This window comes from Balaenoptera acutorostrata, chromosome 5, assembly GCF_949987535.1.
Source record: "Balaenoptera acutorostrata chromosome 5, mBalAcu1.1, whole genome shotgun sequence".
Lineage (NCBI taxonomy): Eukaryota > Metazoa > Chordata > Mammalia > Artiodactyla > Balaenopteridae > Balaenoptera > Balaenoptera acutorostrata.
In genome coordinates, this window is record NC_080068.1 from 84279208 (window position 1) to 84285896 (window position 6689).

Here is a 6689-nt window from a genome sequence, read left to right on the forward strand (position 1 = left end):
ATTTTAAACAGTTACACAGGTACAGTCTAATCTTAAATAATGTTTGTCAAATGGCTTCAGAATATAGGGCTGGACACCTAAAGACAGCTAATTTACAGCTGGAACGGCTAAGCTTTCTATCTCTGGAGATGCCTAGTTTTTTGACTCTTGTCTGAGATAAAGGCAATGGCATTTATGATGTGCTATTTAAAGCTGGAAACTTTTCCGGTGGTCCTGCTCCACCCAGGGTTGGCTTCTTTACCAATGGCTCAACTAGCTCAAATAGCTTGACAAGCCTGGTTTGGCCACTTAAAGAACTTCTTAGAGTTTCCTCTAGTTGCTCTCCTGAAGCTAAGATTTCTCATGCAAACTTGGCAGTGCAGCCAGAGGCTCAGTACAACTCAAGGGCACAAAGATTGTCTCTCAGACCTTTGATGGCTGCCTGAAACCTACTTCTCTTGTTCTGTATGTTTTACATTTAAATAAAATCCTCACATGAATATACTCTATGGAATCTGCTAGGTCTTTCAAATATCCAAACAGTGGAAAACATTACAACACCACACTGACTACTCTGGGTAAGAGTGGAATATTATTTCAGGTAAGTCTAATATGGATAGAAGGTGTGGTAAGTTTGGTAAGCAACTCCAACATGGGTGAAACTACAAAAGATAAGACAATATTGAATAGGTAACTCAGAACAGACCAAGCACATGACTCCATACCTCCCTGGAGGTGCCAGTGTTTATAAGTTTCAAGCATCTATTTGATCCAGCTGAAGGAAAACCTGGTGTGATCTTCATTCTGTGTTTTAATTGGGGGAATTTATAGGGCCCCCATGATGCCTGATTCTTCCTTTGTATCCTGCAGAAGGAAAACTGATCCCTGCGGGGAATATTTGCTTCAAGATTATTCTTGTTAAATGGAGTTAAAATATATCCCTAGACTTTCTCGTATTTGTTGCTTCTCACAAATGTGCTTTTGTGGTAAGCTCAGGCATGTTCTTAGAAGGGAGATGATCTGGAGTTCAAATTCCACCTCTAGCACTAGCTAAATGTTACATCTTTTTTGGTACATTTTGTTACATTACAGTCCTTTTCCATAAAATGAGGATAATAACACTACTTACCTCATGGAATTTTATGTATTAATGAGACAATGCATGAAAAACATTAACACAGTGCTGGCTTGTAAGTGTTCAATAAAGGCTAGCTTATTTGATATTTCTAGTCACATGGTTAGACAGTCTAAATCTCCTCTACAAAGTCATTCTTGACAGAATTAATTTTGCACTAAGTTAATGCTAATGCTGTATAGCCCATGTGCTCTGAATATCCAGTCCAGAAGTCATATTTAACTGGTGAAATTTAACATATGTAGCACTAGACTTAAAATGACTGCTTGCCTTAAAAATCAATGTGACCAGGGCCATTTCTGTATGTGGTCCCAGGAAGTATCCTTATGACTATCCAGTTTCCTTTTTTTGGAGATCATTAATATGCTCTTTCCTGGACATTAGATAGTAAAATATGCATCCAAGTCCCAGGCAGACATCATTGGTCACTGTTTCTGCACTGTAGAATGTAGTGTTGCTTTGTGTTCATACTTTTTTCTTTATTTGAGATAAAATCATTGTAATTCAAATTTCAAAGGGGTTCTTTTTTGTTTAGGTGAACACTTGAATAAGGACTTTTACTTTATATCTTATCACTGCCATATCTCTTGAAGATTTCTGTGGGAAAGTGAAATAGTTTTATTTATTTATTCTATAAATTATTAATTTATTAATTCTATAGTTTTAAAGATAAAACTATTTATAGAATTAACAACAAATATAGAGGTTCAAACCTTGAAACATTCACTATGAGTGTCCATTTGACTTTGAAATCAGACACTGACACTTTACAAATATTCAGTTGATACTAAGTAAAATGGTAGCATTTGCTTTAGAGTTAGAAAACATGCATGCATAGTGCAAGATTTAAATATACCTGACCTGTGTTATTCATTTTGAAATACTTCTTTGTGTGAGAAGAGAGGGCATCCTACATGATTATTAGCTTCAGAGCCATTTAAAGTATTTGAAAGGAAGTGCATTATTTGAGACTAGCACATAAAAGGAGATTGTCAAGACTTGGTGAAATTTTATTAATGACTCAGGTGATTTAATAAAGCATCCTACCCACTGAAAGCTCAAATCTGTTTGGTAAGAATTATATTTTTGAATTGAAAATTAGATATTTCCAGGGTGATTTTGCCCTTTTGAAAGAACCAGTGAGTAGAAAGAATCCACCTTCCTTTCCTATTAAGTTAAATGTCACCAAAGTCACTAGTACCTTAGTTTCTTTTTAGAAAATTCAAGTAATTAGAATTGTTAGAACTCTCTAAACTTTTAAAAATAAATGATTGAATTTGTGTATGAGATATCAAATTTATGAGAAATCTGACCATCACAAAAAATATTGTTTGATAGGAATACGTTAAGAATAAACAACTAAGAAGGCATTTTAAGAAGACGCCGAAGGAAGAGCCTGAACTTATTTCCTCCCACAGACAGAAGAGATAAATACCTACATGTGGATTAATTCCCTCAGAAGAGAACCTGAAAACTAGTTGATTACCTGTTTCACAACAAAGAATAAAAAGGACTACATCAGCATGGGTAGGAGGGGCAGAGAAAAGTTCTCACCCAAAACCCCACCCCTGGCCTGGCCACACACAATACAAAGGGATCTTATTAGAAAGGCTTTTCTCCTGGGGGAGCAAGTATGAGACCCCACATCAGACACACGGGCCCAAGGCTTCTACACCAGACAGCTGAGTCCCCAAAATGCCTGGCTTAGAAAACTAATGGGGCTAATGTCCAAGGGTCCAAAAAAGCTATTGGAAACTGAGACTCCCCTCTTAAAGGGCTCACATGCAATCCTTCTCACTCAGAGACCCTGCAAAATATCAGCGGTTTGAAAACTGCTGAGACTCTTTGTGAAGGAGAGTTGTTTGCAAATCTAAAAGCATCAGTTGTGGGGGCGGTGCAGGGGGTGTAACATGGTGATAATACTCGTAGGAGTCACTGGCAGAGGCCATTGTGTTCCTCACCTCACCTGCTAGCACAGACCTGAGAGTGTGGCTGCACTACCCTGCCACAAAGCTGAAGCTGGAGAGCTCTGGCAGCTGCAGCATCCCCCCACACCCTGACTGGGGTGGCATAAATAGCCATGGCATTCTCCTGCTCCCTAACTAAAGTCTGCAAGTGTGGGTGGCTGTGACACTCCCCTGCCCCCCTGGCTGGGACTGGAGAATATAAGCAGTCATAATATTCTCCCACTCCTGGCCTAATGGCTGACTCATGTGCACAGACAAAGCACTTTCGTACTGCATTGCTGAAGCCCAGGGGTGGGTGCAGTCAAGACATTTTCCTGCTGCCTTCTTGAAGCAAGAGAGCAAGTCCCACCCCCTATAATCTCCAGCTACCTAGCTAAAGCCAGTAGGTGCATGCAATCCGCATAGGGGACACTACTGGCTGGCCTGGCCCTGGTGGCCACGGGGGCTGGTGTTCTTGAACTCCACGACACTGGAGCAATCAGAAAGACAGCTCTTGGCAGGCCACCATACCCAGGGCCCTGCACAGACAGCAGACTGAAACATAACCTCATCTTATATGAAAAAAGCTTATTTACTTAGCCTGGAGCTTCATCCTGAGGGACAGGCTTCAGGTTTCCCACATACCTAGAGGCTAAGGAGGTGCTCCCAGGGACTGTAAGCAGGGAGACACCATCCTTACACACCCCCTTGGCCTCATTAGGGCTTGATGAGGCTCCTCAGAAAGGAGCTTATACACTCACCAGGAGCCCCAGTTTTTGCAACCACAGCCAAGGAGACACTTACCTATCTTCTGGTCTGGAGGCCAGCAGGGATTACAGAGTCCTGTCATCCTCACGTAGTAGCTGACCCACAACTGAGCCTGATGAGTGCCCTGAGTTCCAACCAGCCCACACATAGATCAATCCACACCCAGGATGGGCAAGTGACTCTAACCCTCTCTTCCTCATACAGCAGTCACAGCCCTATCACAGCCACACATAGATCAATCCACACCCAGGATGGGCAAGTGACTCCAACCCTCTCTTCCCCATACAGCAGTCACAGCCCTATCACAGCTGGCGGGCACCTACAGCCCACATGAGGGATGGCCATAGAGTGCCTGGTTCTGGTGGCCAGAGGAGACTGCACTTCTGGGCCACACAGAATAGCTTCTAAAGAACACCACTCTTTTAAGACCAAGGCTCTCCGGTAGAGTCTTCAGACAACTGGTGCCCAAGTCCCAGGAACATCCTCCTCTCCTCAATCATGGTTTGTGGTCTTGTCATCAGCAACCTGAATCTCAAACCTGGGGGGGTGCCTCAGAGTGCTGGGCAAGGTGGCCCTGGACACCAAGAGCTTCGTGCTGAACCTGGGCAAAGATGGCAACAACCTGTGCCTGCACTTCAAACCCCGCTTCAATGAGCACGGGGACACCAACACCATCGTGTGTAACAGCAAGGATGGCGGGGCCTGGGGTGCCGAGCAGCAGGAGTCTGTCTTCCCCTTCCAGCCTGGAAGTGTTGTGGAGGTATGCATCTGCTTTGACCAGGCAGAGCTAACCATCCAGCAGCCTTGTGGATACAAATTCAAATTCCCCAACTGCCTCAACCTGGAGGCCATCAACTACCTGGCGGCCAATGGCGACTTCAAGATCAAGTGCGTGGCCTTTGAGTGAAGCCAGCCAGCCCATGGCCCCCAATAAAGGCAGCTGCCTTTGCTCCCCCTGGAAAAAAACTGACGGAGGTATCCGCTTTCCGTAATACATGTAGACAAACACAGAGAGACAGGCAAAACAAGGAGACAGAGAAATATATTCCATATCAAAGAACAAGGCAAATCCCCAGAAAAATACTTTAATGAATCAGAGATAAGCAACCTACCTGACAAAGCATTCAAAATAATGTTCATAAAGACACTCACTCCCAGTGCAGCCAAAATTAAATTAATTAATATAAGAAAGAAAATTAATTATAAAAAAAAAAAAGACAGTCATTGATCTCAGGAGAAGAAAGGGATGAACGTGGCAAGAAGCCAACAAAGAGAAACTATAAGAAAGTACTGAAGAGAAGTTATAAGTGAAATGAAAAACACATTGGAAGGGTTCAACAGCAGAATGGATAAAACAGAAGCAGATTGGGAGTCTGGGACTGACATGTACACACTGCTATTTTTAAAATAGGTAACCAACAAAGACCTACTGTATAGCACAGGGAACTCTGCTCAATATTCTGTAATAACCTAAATGGGAAAAGAATTTGAAAAGGAAAGATACATGTATATGTATAACTGAATCACTTTGCTGTACACCTGAAACTAACACAACATTGTTAATCAACTAAAAACAAAAAGAAGCACAAAACAAGCTGAAAGACAAAGCAATGGAAAACACCCAGACAGAGCAGCACAATGTAAAAAAAGAATTAAAGAAATGAGGATAACATAGGGGACCCTGGAACAACATCAAGTGGAATAACATTTGCATTATGGGGGTTTCAAAAGGAGAAGAGGAAGAGAAAGAGAAAATTCTTTAATTTGTATTTAAAGAAATAATGGCTGAAAACTTTCCTAATCTGGGGAAGGAAACAGATATTCAGTTCCAGGAAGCCCAGAGTGTTCCAAATAAGACAAACCCAAAGAGCAACACACTGAGACACATTGTTATTTAAATGGTAAAAGTTAACGATTAAGAGAGAATTGTAAAAAGAAAGAAGCAAGAAAAAAAACAACTTATTATGTACTAGGGACAACTGATAAGGCTATCAGCACATTTTTCAGCAGAAATTTTACAGGCCAGAAGGGAGTGACATGACATATTCAAAGTGCTGAAAGGAAAAAAACTGCCAAACAAGAATTCTCTACCTGGCAAGGTTATCATTCTGAATTAAAGAACAGATTAAGGTTTTATAGATAAGCAAAAGCTAAAAGAGTTCATCACCACTAAACTGGTCTTATAAGAAATGTTAAAGGAACTCCTCCAAGCTAAAAAGAAAAGGCACTAATTAATAAGAAAACATATGAAAGCAAAATTTTCACTGGAAAAGGTAAATAAATGCTAGAGATAGTAAATCAATCTCTTATAAAACAAGTAGCAAAGTAAAAGTCAAAAGTAGTAAAATTAATTAAAAATACAATAATTATTCAAGGGATACATAAAATAAAACGATGTAAAACGAGTCATCAAAAATATAAAATTAAGGAGGTGTTAAAATATAAAGCTTTGGAATGTGTTCAAAATGTAAATAAATGAATAAATAAATAAATAAATGGAAATAGATACTGTACTCATAGATTGGAAGAACCAAAATTGTGAAAATGTCCATACTACCGAAAACAATCTACCAATTCAATGTAATCCCTATCAAAATACCAATAGTATTTGTCACAGAACTAGAAAAAAAAATCCTAAAATTTGTGTACAGATATAAAAGATCCCAAATAGCTAAAGCAATCTTGAGAAAGAACAAAGCTGGAGGTATCACAATCCTTGATTTCTAACTGTATTACAAAGCTACAGTAGTACGTTACTGACACAAAAACAGACACATAGATCAATGGAATATAATAGAGAGCACAGAAATAAACACATGTACTAATGGTCAATTAGTCTACAACAAAGGAGGCAAGAATAT

The 6689-nt window shown here is 40.2% G+C and overlaps 1 pseudogene; it reads left to right on the forward strand.

Annotated features, from left to right (window-relative positions):
* Nucleotides 1-4326: 4326 nt before the first annotated feature.
* LOC103002198 (galectin-1-like) lies at nt 4327-4735 on the forward strand (annotated as a pseudogene).
* Nucleotides 4736-6689: the final 1954 nt, after the last annotated feature.